Source organism: Topomyia yanbarensis, chromosome 3 (assembly GCF_030247195.1).
Source record: "Topomyia yanbarensis strain Yona2022 chromosome 3, ASM3024719v1, whole genome shotgun sequence".
Taxonomy (NCBI): Eukaryota; Metazoa; Arthropoda; class Insecta; order Diptera; family Culicidae; genus Topomyia; species Topomyia yanbarensis.
The window spans coordinates 126,677,269-126,692,260 of NC_080672.1; the positions used below are offsets into that span (position 1 = coordinate 126,677,269).

The 14,992-nt window shown below is 37.6% G+C and overlaps 1 protein-coding gene across 11 annotated transcripts in view; it reads right to left on the minus strand.

Moving 5' to 3' along the window:
• LOC131692100 (serine/threonine-protein kinase 10-like) overlaps nt 1-14,992 on the minus strand; it is a 115,989-nt gene that overhangs the window by 38,365 nt on the left and 62,632 nt on the right. The window lies entirely within an intron of this gene.

The following is a 14,992-nucleotide window of genomic DNA, read 5'->3' on the forward strand; positions in this document are numbered from 1 at the left end:
GATCAAAAAAACATTTTCTAACAATAAAATCCGGCCACATCATAAATAATTATGCAAATAAACATGCTCCTTCTCATATATCCGATGTTCGCAATCTTTTTTTTTCGTTAGATCGACAGATTCTTTCCACTATTGAGATGGAAAACAGAATTTTCTGTAGGATCCTGCACTAATTACGTAATTATTATTATACATTCAGAGCATAATGCGAAGTTAGTAGGAAATAGGCTCAAGTGCCCACAATAAGAACGTAATACCTTATTTGGGTCTATTTAATTTAGCATATGTGCATATTGCGCTGCAAAAGTTGTGTTTTAGACCGATCCATGGTTTGTTGTTCAACGTCATATTATATCCCTTCTCGTATTTTGACATATCCTTATTCAGCTTTTTTGTTGTCGAATTAGTGCTTAACAGGCTTTAGTCTCAAAAATATGCTTCATGTGAATATTCTTAAGGTTTCGTAGGAAAGCTGAGAAAATTTCCAACAGAATAATACACACGTGTATACATACCTATTTCAGAATACTAAGCAAATTTTCACTGTTAAGGTAGTTCAAAATTAGCGTTCTTCGGAGTTTTGTAATTTCTCTAATTATTGATTAACAAAATTGATCATAGCATTTTTTTATTTATTGCCTCTTAATATTCTATAGCTTGTTCTTTGACACTCTATCCTTATCTCTTGTTGTTTCGCTGTAATTTAACAGTACTGTAACAGAAAATAAGAAGAAGAATGCAAGAATTTTTCAGAAGAACATTCTGAATTATTCAAATGATGTTATTGACTATTTGGATTATCGAGAAAAGAACAAAAACTCGATGAAAAACGCCAACTTTTAAATACTTTACTTTTATAAGTTTACAAGCATGGGAATATTAATATTAATAATAAGGGGGATAAGGGTTTCAGCAAGAACACTTTTTTGCGATTTTTTTTTAAATTGAGGTGAACTGAATTGATCGAAAGTTTTGTACATTATACTTCATTATTTCAACAACATTCTGTAATTTTTCCATTCAAAAAAATATATTCAATAGACAAGCTTTTGTAGAATGTCTCTGGAAAAAAACACGATCTGCGGTGTTAACTGCCATTCAAAAACTACTGAACCGACTTATTTCAAACTTTGCATAAACATTCTATGTAAAAAATACCTAATCCCTACGCTGAGTTCTTGAGATAATTTTTCAATTAAGGGGGTGTTTTACTCATTACGAAAATGTTCTTGGCTTTGCACATTTTGCTCTCTTTGTCGAATTTAATCCTGTTTTGCCGCGACATGAGAGTTGTCCTACTGGAGCTGTAGAGCTAGGTTCTCGGAGGGGCTCCCCGTCAGAATCACATACTACAGTTTGCAGACGAGACAGGCAATGTCGCCCACTAAAACACTGCATTAGACCAATTGTAGCGGGCCGTGATTCTGAATGCGATATTCATTGTACGGTTCAGGTATGTGCGGGCGTAGGGACTCGCGATCGCGTGTATCATCGCGAAGAGCTCGAGCATTTGTACGTTAACGTGTTCGATCGCGTGTGCGTTTGTATGTCTCGTGTGCTAACGTGTGTTCGCGTGTATGAATTCTATTTTATAACCATGTGCCTTTCGCATATTCGCGTGTGTTCTTGGATAATCGCGCGCGGACCGTGAATCTAATACTTTATTGTTTGGTGTACTGCTAAGATGCTAAAAGAGTGTGAGATCTTCCATATCACTAGAGTTCCCGGTGATGTCGCCATGGAACGTGTTGTCTAGTGGATATGTGCTTTATTTTTTGATTGGTCCTACTGAATGTATGGACCTAAGTTATTAGGACAGAGAGTAATGGTTTCCGGACGCGACCGATTCATAAGCGCGCGAAAACGGACGTTTGTAGGTTCGTGTTTGACACAGCGTTTGAAACTTCATGAGTGCCAAAACGTTCTCCTTATTACCGGGGGGTTATTACGTTTGCGCTATCGCGAACGTAGGTGTGCGTTGTTAATCCCGAAGGGCTTAAACGTTCGTACGATAACGTGTTACTGACGTGTGCTCGCGTTCATGTGACTTCGCGTGTACAAGACTGGATTTTGTAACCGTGTGGCATTTTCTATATACGCGTGCGTTCTTGGATGGTCACGCGGACCTTCATTCTGATAGTTAGTTTTTGGTGTACAATTCACATTCTGACAGGGAGTAAGTTGACCCATATCACTAGAGTCCTCGGTCATGTCGCCATGTAACGTGGTGTCCAGTGGATATCAGAGCTTTCTTTTTTTAATTGATCCAATTGAAGGCATGGACCTAGTCTGCTGATATCAAGGATAGAAACATCCGGAAGTGACCGATTCATGATCGTGCGAGTGCGGGAGTTTTTAGGTTCACGCTTGAGACCGCGTTTGAAAATTTATAGGAGCTGAGATATTCACTTTATCACTGGGATGCGATCATGTTTACTAGATCGCCGATGTAGATGCCGGGGATGATAGCGAAGGGCTCAAGCATTTGTATATTAACGTGTTTGTCACGTGTATGTGACTTCACGTGTATAACTTCGATTTTATAATGACGGATTGTGTATTTTTGTTTGATCGCGCGCGGACCGTGAATCTGAAGCTTAATTTTTAGTGTATGATACAGATAGTAGTCCGTTTCCCCATATCACTTGAGTTCCAGGTCATGTCACCATGGAACGTGCCGTCTAGTTAATATGAGCGTCACTCTCTGATTGGTTCAACTGAAGGCTTTAGTCCAGACTGGTAAAATTTTCGGACGTGACCGTTTCATGATCGCGCGAGTGGCGGGTTAATGTTTGAGACCGCGTTTGGAAGCCTAAAGATGCCACGTTTACTTAACTACAGGGGTGTTTCCATGCAGGCGAAATCGCGGGCGTAAGTATATGTGGATTATTGCAACTGCATGGTCGCGTTTGTGGCCAGGTTTGTGTTATCGCGAAGGCCACGAGCGTTTGCACCTATACGAGTATAGATAGCGTATAGCAGAGATATACTAATAAAAGGAATCATAACACGCTGAATAAAGAAAAAAAGATGCAGAAAGCTTGACTAGAAGTGTATAAATTGAACAATACTATTTTGGTATACATAAATAATGGAAAAGCAAACTAATAGATGCACAGAACAAACAGACCAATGAAGTAGAATAGAAAAACACATGTAACATGCAATCAAACTCGTCTAAATGCAGCAAATGTTGTATATTTATCATTACCGACAATTGCATGCTGTTAGACTTTCATCATGCTATGCTGGCCGGGAATGGATGACTCACGTGCGTCGGTAAATTTATTTTACCCTAATTTATCCAGCCCGACTTTCCCCAATGAATAGAACTAAATGCTCAGATTGATCACCAGAAGTATTAGCCACTATTCTATCATATACGTCAGTTCTGCATCCATTCCCTGACCCAACTGTCACAAATACTCAGACGAATACAGACATAGATACACATACGACTAGCACATAACAGTTGTACACTAGTACGAAAAACAACGATTATCACAAAGCTACAACTAATAGGTTTCTACTTATTCTACTTTATTAAATTAATTTAATTATTAAATTAATTTAATTAGTATATGCACGATGACGAAGTCGACCGATAAATGGACACACAATGACTCCCTCCGTGAGCCCCGTCCACGAATACCACCAATAGCACAATATTTGCAAACATGGCACACAGCAAAAGTCAATCTACGTTGATCCGCCAGTCGGCCGCGCCACCGCCCATAGACCAGTGGTTTAGCGTTGGTATGCGCTGGTGCTGAGTATGAAAAGACATATAACATAAAAAAGGCGCATAAGCCCTCTCGGTCTCCTCGATGCACCACTATCGAGGCGTAATGCAGTACCCATCTTAAAGCAATTGATGCTTGATGATGTTTGCAATACCGTCAAACCCCTAAACCTTGGGGAGGGAATTTTTTTGAATTTTGGTTATTATAAAAAAAAAATATTTGCCCCCTGATTTTTTCAGCGATTTTGAAGGGGGGGGGGCGGTGTTGACATAATTTTGAAAAAAGATTTGTAATGGCCATAAGAAAAAAAATGTTTTATTCTGTTGCTTAAGACGTTTTGCTTTTCTCATTTAGAAAGGTTATGCTCTAAAAATCATCAACCTTACCCCATATGCCATTCGACTCAGTTCGTCGAGATCGGAAAATGTCTGTGTGTATGTATGTGTGTATGTGGAAAAAAATGTCACCCCTGTTTCTCAGAGATGGCTGCAGGCTTGTTATTTGCTCACACATGGTGCCACAAAGAGCGAAATACACCGAAGGAAAATAGAGTAGCACAAAAGCACTGCGATGTGCAGAACGACCGCACAAAGAGAAACTTGAAAACGAAAAAGAAAGATCTGTGCACCAAGAGCTGAACAATTTCGTTCAAAGAGTCACCTTGAAGAGCCACTTTTTTGTGCCTCCCCTCACTGGCAAGTAGGTAGGAAGGCGAATCAAACTACAATTCAGATAAAGTATGATTGGAAGAACGTTTTTAAAATGTTTTTTGGTTGCTTTCTCTGCTTCTGTGCGCGTGGGACCAAGATTCACACTAAAGAGCCTCTTTATTTCTACTCTTTGAGGTGTGCCGCCATCGAATAGAATGCACGTATGGGAGCCACACACATCGGAGTGAAGAGGTTTATTGTGAAAGAGAAGAGCGGTGGTTCGCATGAAAAGTGCACAGAGCGTTTTTTATTCTTCTCTTTCTTTGCTCTGAGGTGCATTACATCCCTGGATGGCTGGACCGATTTGCGCAAATGAGATGTACAACCTTCCCATCGGCTGCTATTGATTTTTTTATTGATTGGACTTTCGGTTCCGGAGTTATGGGTTGAAGAGTGTGACCACACAGCAAATTCCCATATAAACTGAAATGAAAAATTATCAAAGGGGAGAGTAAGGGAAAATTTCAAAATCAAATTTGCATTTTTGATGCCAAATGACTTTAAAACGCATGAAACGTTGAGATTTGATGAAATCTCGAAAAAAATCTTTGACAAAAATTGATTTTTTGGACCTTGGCATATTTTTGCCTTTCTCATACAGAAAGGTTATGCAATCACTCTAAAAATCGTCAACCTAATCCCGGCCAAAAATTTTTTTGACCTATAAAGGCTTAGGCAGGAGTATGCAAAAAGGGTCGCTACTTTAAAATTAAAACTAATTAAGACTAGTTTAAAATTTCTTAACAAGTTGAATATTTTCGGCAGGATCCGGACCTCCCGGATCTTCCTCCTTGATCCGCCGCTGGTTTCAAGCGATGTTTCAGTGTCGACACATAGTATCTCAAGCTCTTGACTGTCGATCCATTGTGTATGTGCAAATCGTACTGAATATGTAATATTCATTTCCATCATTGTACTGAACATAACCAGCCATGGAATCGTAGTTTGTACAAATGAGAAAGGCACAATTGCATCACCAGGTGGATTAAGACAGGTTTTTTTTAAATATCTATGTGCAATGGGAAAAATATGGAATGAACTGAACCTTGCGTTGTTTTTGCAAGGCACCTATGAAGTTTCAGAACAGGGTTGTTAATCGATAATTAATCGTCATCGTCGATAACGTTAACCACCCGTCAACGTCATCGGAAACTCCGTTAACGATAATTTATCGTCGGATTCATCGTCATCGTCGCTAATTCATCGGTGGTTATCGCGATACATTTTGCGTTACTTTCCCGTTTATTGGAGTTGAAGTTGATGCGGTCAACTTTCAATTGTTTTGAAATAAATAACTATTGGAAGACATGTTGTTGGCAGTTGAAAATCAATAGTTTTGGACATTTTCTATGCACAGGGGGGTCCGACGATGAGTCAAAATGGAATTTTTTGTCAACTTTTCGGGAGAGTTTTATATTGAAGGGAAAGTTATTGGCAGTTGACAATCAATAGTTTTGGACATTTTCAATACACAGGGGGTTCGACGATGTGTCAAAATGGATTTTTTCAACTTTTAGGGAAAGTTTATTATATTGAAGAAGTTATTGGTAAGTGAAAATCAATAGTTTTAGGCATCTTCAATGTACCGTCAAAATACAAATTTTTTCAACTTTTCGCGAACTTTTTATATTGAATGGCAGTTGAAAATTGATAGTTTTGGACATTTTCAATTCACAGGAGGATTCACCAGTGCACAGTGTTTCCAAAGTGGCAAAAAGGTGAAATAAATTCTTTGCGTTGCGTTGCGAAGCACGGTGCTATTCGTAGATTGCATACTAACGATTATCATGTTGCCTATAGGTAGCTCAACTCATCTTGCTTGTGAGATAAATGATCGGGAATGAACTTTATCTCTTATGAGTTCAGTAAACCAATAGCATGAGAATCGTTATTGCCGGCCACGACCATCTTCACCGATACTTAGGATAGGGTAGTAAATGTTGATGTAATACCTACTTAAGGAAGGCCCCCGACTCAGCGACGCTTCCATAGATATTACGGAGTTGGATTGAAGGACAGGTACAGGTCTAGGATTCGCCACAAGCAGGCAATGCGACCACAAAATGAATATGTTTTATGCGGTGGGATGGTTAATCTCCGAGTACACGTATATTCAGAGCAAAAAGATATTTAGTTATGATTTTTCTTGTATTTAAACTCAGGATAGCCGGCCATCAAGAGTGATTTAGTTTTTCCCTAAACTACAGCAATTTGAACTCCAAACAGCCGGCCGTAGGAGTATTACTAAAAGCGCGAGCTAGTCTGATATAAATATTCGTTTGAGAATTGGGTAGTAGGAACACAAGTCAAGAGTATTTTTAATGTGCACTTTCAAATAAAACCACAACTTAGTCTATCCTCATATCGAGTCATAGCCACCGCGGGCTGAACCTACCTCCAACCTCTAAGGCAAAGTTTCGTCGGACCACCGATCGCGATCTACTTTCAAATATCCAGTGTATGCACATATATATACACATGTGTACATGCCTGTAAACATACATATGAAAAGACGCATGTATACATGCATACATACGCACTCATGCACACATTCACACACATATATTTGCACACACACATATTTGCACATATACATATATACCCATACGCGTTTAACAGCGCCAGATGAGAAGCCATCGCTGCAGCGCTGTACAGAATATGGGTCCTCGATCTATGACCGATCCTGAAGAGCTATTAATTGTATAACGGAACGTGAGCTTTCACCTTGTTTCTATACACGACATTCAAAGAACTGTAGAATCAAAAAGGTGAAATAAATTCTTTGAACCACGAAAAACATTTTTTAGCTATAGTGTCTTCAGCAAAGTTTATTTATATTTTTTTTTTCATTTAAAAAGTATTAGTTGGGTGATTAATCCCTCTAAAGCTGAGCAGCAAGTTTTTGTTTGGTCATTTATGAAAATAAAAAAAAACTTTCTTTGGCAAAGTTGTTGAGAATATCTTAAGTATTAACTTCGCTGAAGAGACTATGTGTCTATCTGTCGATTTTAAATTACATTTGTGGAGATTTCTTAGATATACCCCTGAAAATTGCTTTTTTAAAAATACTTTTCCTGGTAATTTTGTAGAATTTCAAAATGTTCCAAGATTTTGTTCAGCATAAGAAAATACAGAATTGTAATAATGTAAGTTTATTTGTATCTCTTACAACGTAGAAGTTATCGAATGTTGTATCCAAAAAGCAAAACAAACACTATCAAAATCGTTTGGTGGGCTCCAACCTACGTTCAAGTCAAATTCGAGTAAATTCCTTCTTTAGCATAGTTTTCTTATCTTAGAGATGCAAAATATACAAAAATAATAATACTGTACTGTAAGACCTCCTTAAGGGAAATTTTTACTAAATGATCAGAACGGGTTATGAGGCTTTGTCGAGGGACTAAAAAAGAATATTTTAACCGCTCCGATTTATTAAAAAGAAAGAAAAAATATGTTAGTCCAGGTGTTTGCGTTTCGACTTCGTCTCTTCAGAACCAGAAAAAATATGTGCCGATTTTGCCAATGTCATCGTTTTATCAGCCTAAAATTCGCCAAGGGGCTGATAAAAACGGGTCTTCACTGTAGTCAAAAAACCGACTAAAACTCTATTATGAGGCCGTTCATAAATTACACTACATATTTAAGGGTAAAAGAAGGAACAATGAAGCATCTTGTTACATAGTGTAGAGAAGAAACGGAGGAGGGGGCTAAAAGCTTCCTAATTAGAAAATGTAATCAAACATTGGAAATGTGTATGTATACACTCAAGTTTTTTTTTACGCGGTTTTTTTTTGCGCGGTATTTTTTTACGCGGTTTTTTTTTACGCGGATTTTGAAATTTACGCGGTTTTCATTTACGCGGATTTTGAAATTTACGCGGTTTTCATTTACGCGGATTTTGAAATTTACGCGGTTTTCATTTACGCGGTTTTTGAAATTTACGCGGTTTTCATTTACGCGGATTTTGGAATTTACGCGGTATCCATCAATGAGGTTCCCTTTATCGCGGATTCTTAAATTTAAGTGGTCTTCATTTACGCGGATTTTGAAATTTACGCGGTTTTCATTTACGCGGATTTTGAAATTTACGCGGTTTTCATTTACGCGGATTTTGAAATTTACGCGGTTTTCATTTACGCGGATTTTGAAATTTACGCGGTTTTCATTTACGCGGTTTTCATTTACGCGGCTCGTATCCCCCGCGTAAAAAAAACCTGAGTGTATTCTCTTTTTTTAAATCCGGAATCTTCTAGTTTAAATTAAAATTATAATAAAATCTGTTAATCACCACACCACTAAAATGTGTAGTGTAATTTGTAAATGGCCTAATAATAGTGGTTTAGAAGTTTTTTTTCAATACACTACAATTTTGCGTGCTATAAATTACTAATTACACAATAGCTCAAAATTTGTTTTCTTCATGGTCAAAACAATTTTGATCACCTTTTTGCCGCTTGGAAACACTGTGCACCTGGGACTCTTCTGTGCACAAACTTACTCGAAAAGTTGAAAAATTCAATTTTGACACATCGTCGGACCCTTCTGCGTATTGAAATGTCCAAAATTATTGATTTCCAATTGCCAACAACTTTCCCTTCAATATAATGCACTTTCCTGAAAAGTTTAAATTATTTCATTTTGACGCATCGTTGGACCCCCCTGTGCATAGAAAATGTCCAAAACTATTGATTTTCAACTGCCAACAACATGTCCTTCAATAGGTATTTATTTCTAAACAATTGAAAATTAACCGGATCAACTTCAACTCCAATAAATGGGAAAGTAACGCAAAATGTATCGCGATAACCGATGAACCGACGATGACGATGAAAACGACGATACAATTATCGACGATGACGATGAAGGCGACGATACATTATCGTTAACGGAGTTTCCGATGACGATACATTATCGTTAACGAGTAACGCCGATAAATTATCGTGAAAAATAAATCGTATTAACAACCCTCTTTCAGAAGCTTTGAAATATTTCACGTATATGTCCATTCAATTTAAAGTATTAAGTGTAAAATTTCAAAACATGATCATGAAAATTTCACCACTTGTTATTTTGATAAATACAAGGCATAATGAGTTCTGGTTTTTGGTATTTGTTAGCTATGTAATAATCACATGCTGTGATGCAAATAGTTCAGTTTGTCTACATCTGTCACAAAGGACCAATAAGCACTCTTAAACTATAATCGATTGATGACCTACACCAATAATGTCATGCTGACAGAAGTCAGCAGCATCCACGAGTAGTCACCCCGGTTATGTCATAGACATTATCCATCCATTTCTTTAGTTTTCACGTTCTTTTACTTGTAAAAGAACTAATTACTTCTGTAGTTTGTAGTTTCTGCGGAGAAATACCGTCCGAATTTTATTGATTTCTAATGAAACTAACAATATCAATGCGGTTTTGCCGGTTATACATAGCTTTTTTCGGAAATATTTTTGGAATTTCCTAGTATTCCTTCCTTCTTTTCCAAACTTCAACATTCTTTGAAAATATTGTTGGAATGTTATTGATCAAAAGCTGAAAATGCAAGTTTGGCAACATTGTCCACTAGATGCATGGTGGGGGAAAGACACATATTCGTTTAGGTTAGTAATAGTACTGCCGCTAGAAGCATAACTGTGCCATGTGCTATGGGAATCCCTATACACATGGGACAATTATGCCTCTAGCGGCAGAGTAGCAGAAAGGAATGAAAAGGCACCTGACACGATAGTAGTGCGTATTCACGCGACTATACAAAGGTTGGTCGGTTTTTCTCATCATTCATTTGTCTGTCGTTGAGCTACCTGCCAGCATCAGCAGTAGCAAAGCAAAATATACTCGTGCCATGGCCCGTGACAAACAGACAGTCCGCAAGTCCACTGGATGGAAAGCTCCTAGAAAGCAGTTAGCAACGAAGACCGTCCGCAAAAGTACCCTCGCTACCGACCAAGAACTGTAGCTCTGCGAGTAATTCGCCACTATCAGAAGTTAACAGAACTACTAATCTGCAAGCTGCCCTTCTAACGTCTGGGTCGTAAGATCGCGTAAAGTTCAAAATCTATCTACGCTTCCAGAGCTCTTCCGTAATGGCTCCTAGGAAGCCAGCGAGGCCTACCTAACCGGTTTGTTTCAGGAAATACTGCGAAATAGTGCGCCATAAACGCCAATTCCGAGAACAGGCTTTTGAAACCTTTTTTTCGAGAGTTGTCCTACGGAAGGGCTCCTCGTCAGATAACAGGCTTTTAAAACCTTGTAAAAATAGTTCTCAAGTCTTATATCTTTCGATTAAAACAAAAAAAAAGATTTTTTGAAATGTCTTGAGGGAATGTCCGTTTTCGGTCTTTTCGGTCTTCATTGGAACCAAAATGGTATGGATGTTAGGCAACACACCATCCTGGGTAATGGACGGACGGAGGAAGATCTTGTTGTTTTTTTTTATTTCCAAAAGATGCGTTTCCTGCCAGCTTCAATATTTCGGCGGCGAGATGTTCCCTTACGATCGCAAACTAGACGGATTTTCCGACAACGAAACGCTCGGCGTAGTAGCTCTTTCTCAGCAGACGGTATATTCGGCCGACAGAAAACCATTTTAGTTTTCCCTTCACCTTTCCTCCTTTATCGCATCCAGACATATCGTCGCTGTTGTGCTATCTTATGACAAGCGCCGTTTAGGACATTTCGAGAAAAATGATTTTTAAAGTTTGAGATTGAATATCTTGAAATTTATAAATGGTATTAACAATCCAAAGAAGACAATTGAGGCTTCTATCTATTCTGTATAAATCTCTTAAATATTACGAAGATCGGTTGACTATGTCGCGAGTTTTCACTATGAATGTAAACAAAAGTCGCACTCACACGTGTCATAGACGTGTATTGATGACAAAATTAGTTTGACGAGTCATAATCGTGAATGGAAAATGTTCCATAGAAAAAAATCATCATTTTTTTTTATTTTTATTCATATCTTTGGCTTCATTTGGTCTAAAAATAATTGATGAGATGCATTTTGAAGGAAATGAGTCAGGGAATCTAGAAAAAATAATTATTTTTGGTAACAGTGTTGACAAATATGCTATATTTCCAATTTAAAACTTAAACTGTATTTTTCCCACAGCTCATGCATTTTTCTTTTGAAAATTTTTGTGCCATTGTGTTCCTCAGACATTTATACACAGAAAAACATCTAAAACTTCAATATATCTTGAGCAAATCCCTAGATACAGTGATTTGAAGCAAAAAGCTCATAATTTCTCATCATGTTTCTCGCTATATGAACGTAAACAAAGAGGAATTTCAAAATTGTGAAAACGCCGCTTTGTAGAGAATTTTCAGACAAGTAATGTGGCATATCTAACTCAGTTTACCTCAAAATGGCGTTTGTCATAAGATAGCACAACAGCGACGATATCGATCGAATGTGTTGTGTGGCCAGCACGAATGTAACTCACGAAGGACGCCACACTCGCATATGACCCCAAGTTTTGTACTCTGCTCAGTTTACGTTCGAAGCCAAATGGACTGGCCATCGAACGAAATCAGTTTACTTCTTACGTCAAAGAGCTTCAAATAAAAACTATTCAAGATTTGCGGCTTGATACATGTAGGGGAACATGGGGAGACTTGACCAAGCGCAAAATTCTATTTTCGGCTATGGCGTCTTCTATTCGATTCTTAATTTTTTTTTTCAAAAATATTTTTATACTTGTTTCGATCCCTTAAGGTAATTTTGAAAGTTTGGAGTAAAAATTCCTTTCCTTGCAGAAAATATTACGTGATTAATAAATTTGCATTAAATGATGTAATTTTTTGTCAAACTTTATATGGACATATCTACTCGACTACTAATTACTATTAAAGGACTAATATACCATCTTAATCCTTGTGAAGCAGTGAAATGATTTTACATAAACTGGAACATTGGAATAGTTATTACTAGAATTCGCATGAAATTGAACGCAATAACTAATGTTGGGGAGACTTGACCAAGATTTTATGGGGAGACTTGACCAAGTGGCGATCAGCTGAAGAAAGATACAAAATTCCTAATATTTATTATGCTTTGGTACCTACTGTTAATGTTAATCACGCCATAAAAAAATCCCACCCCAAACATAAGTCTTTATATTTTAAAATTTGTAAGCAAAGTTAGCAATAGTAGGACTGATTTCGTGACGTGTGAACATGCAATGCAAGCAGTACAGTTAATCCTTAAAAAGCATTTAAATGCATTTAAAAAAAATCAAAATTTATCAAATGCAACTATTTTATATTTTTTACTGCTACCTAAGGATCTCGACAATAGGGAAAAAATAATTACAGTATGTTTTATGTCATTATTTTTGTTATGTTTTTTTTTAAATTCTCTTGGTCAAGTCTCCCCACGCCTTGGTCAAGTCTCCCCGCAATGGGGGGACTTGATCAGAAAAAACGATCACAGAAAAACTTTTGTAACTTTTCAAAAATTAAATTGAAAATTTTGTAAAAAATCATGAAGACGCGCAATAACTTTGCGCATTATATCTGGATGATCTTTGGGGGATTGAAGGCTTTTTTAGAGATTTATGCAGTTTTAGCTGAAAACCTGGTCAAGTCTCCCCATGTTCCCCTAATTAGCGGGAACCAATCACAAACGAGCTTCAGTCAGATGAATTACAATCGACGTTCCCGTGTGAGTACGCCATTTTCGACCCGTCGGAAATAAAAATAATAGTTGGTGGAGGAAAAGATTTTCGAGTTTTATTCTTGGTCAATGATTGGTAGCGCTGATAAGGGCTAATTTGTTTTCCACATAAAATGTTCACTGAGTGAAAGATTTTTGTTCCAATTGGCCCCCGTTACTAGCTGTACAAACGAATTATTACAGTCAGTCCACAAAGCTGGTAGAATCCTAATAAACATTTTCTCTCCCGAAGTTGAAATGTAGTTTTCGACCATCCAACAAGGTTGCCTAATATAAACCGACGCAAATCACAAGTCTTTCTGTTCAAGATTTGCGACTCGGTGCATAAAATTTGCGGTAACCAATCACGAACTGGCTTCGGTCGAGTGTTTTAAAAGCTGGGTCATTTCTTATGTATGCTACTCTCTATAAGAAATAAAAATAAACGTATAGTAGGTAACGACATAAACTGATTCATCCACCAGCCATGTACAGCTAATAAAAATTTCCTACTCGGTATTGTGCAGCCCTATGACGATTCAATGTTCGCCCTAAGCAGCTCAATATGAATGATAACGAAATAAATCTGTAGCGAATCTATATTTAAAACTTTTCATTGTTTAAGTGTTCGGTTGGTGCACCGCATTGGCCACTCTGATCGAAATGAACTGAAAATTTTCACCATTTTCGATTAGTTTTCGAAAGATTTTTTAAAAACTGATTTTCGTTATTAATGCATGTCACACAAAATTTAATACAACATTGCTAAACATATTTTCGACAAAATGGTAAAAAATGGATTAGATCCATGCAATACAACAAAAGATATATGCGTTTCAACACTTACACGACTTTTCTTCCGAAATTTTTAAAAGGGGCCCCTATATTGAAAGGTAAAGTCGTTAATCACGACAAAAAATGAACATTGAAAGCACCGCCAACTAGCCCCGGATACTCCTGTTGTGTCGCATTTTAAACACGTTACATTGGTTTTCATACGATCAGCTTACACAAACGGATTAGGCTAATACAATTGTGTGTATTTTGGAGGACATTTACACTAGAGGTGTGCGCCGATGCATTTTTAATCGGCGGCGGCGCAAGCGACATTTTTGGCCGGCGGCGTTGGCGGCGTCACGCCGTTGGACCCCACCGGCGGCGGCGCGCCGGCGTGTGTCGGCGTGACGAATATTGACGCCTAGGTAACTAAAAAAAATTCTTAACAGTACAATTCCTTTCCCAAATTTTCGGTTGCTATTGTAACAGACTTCACAGCACATACAAACAAACGTTACAGTTTGAAGAAAATCTAAAAAATCATCGCCCACGATGTACTAGCGACATCTGTTGAAAACATTGCACAAAATGTAATTCTCGCATCCATATCAATTTTTTTCAACTGATGCTCCAATAGTGACCACCCTGCTTGCCAAATGCAAGATAATAAATGAAAGGTGGAACTATTTTTACAGTTGTAAAATTTGAAGAACGAAATAGAAAAATTGGCGATGTCGCATACTACGACTTCGCATGAAATAATGATTGCAATGGACAAATGTGAAGAATGCAGATTAACGACTGTATTTCAATGACCCATAATAATTATTTATTGTTCTATATTTGGAAAATTAAGCAACGGTAGAACAGTTTTTATTTAGTTTGAGGAACTTAATTGTTGTTGTCGTTTCATTGTTTTTTGTTTCTATTTAGTCATCTTTACCGTAAGCCCGGGGACAATTGACAGCTCCCATATATTGAATTCATAAGCAAATTTTGGGGTGATTTGGTGATGTCATGGCGGCTCGAATGGAGCAAAATTTGAAAAAGGCGCATCCCATTTATTATTTTCTATATCTGTGGAAAATAATCAA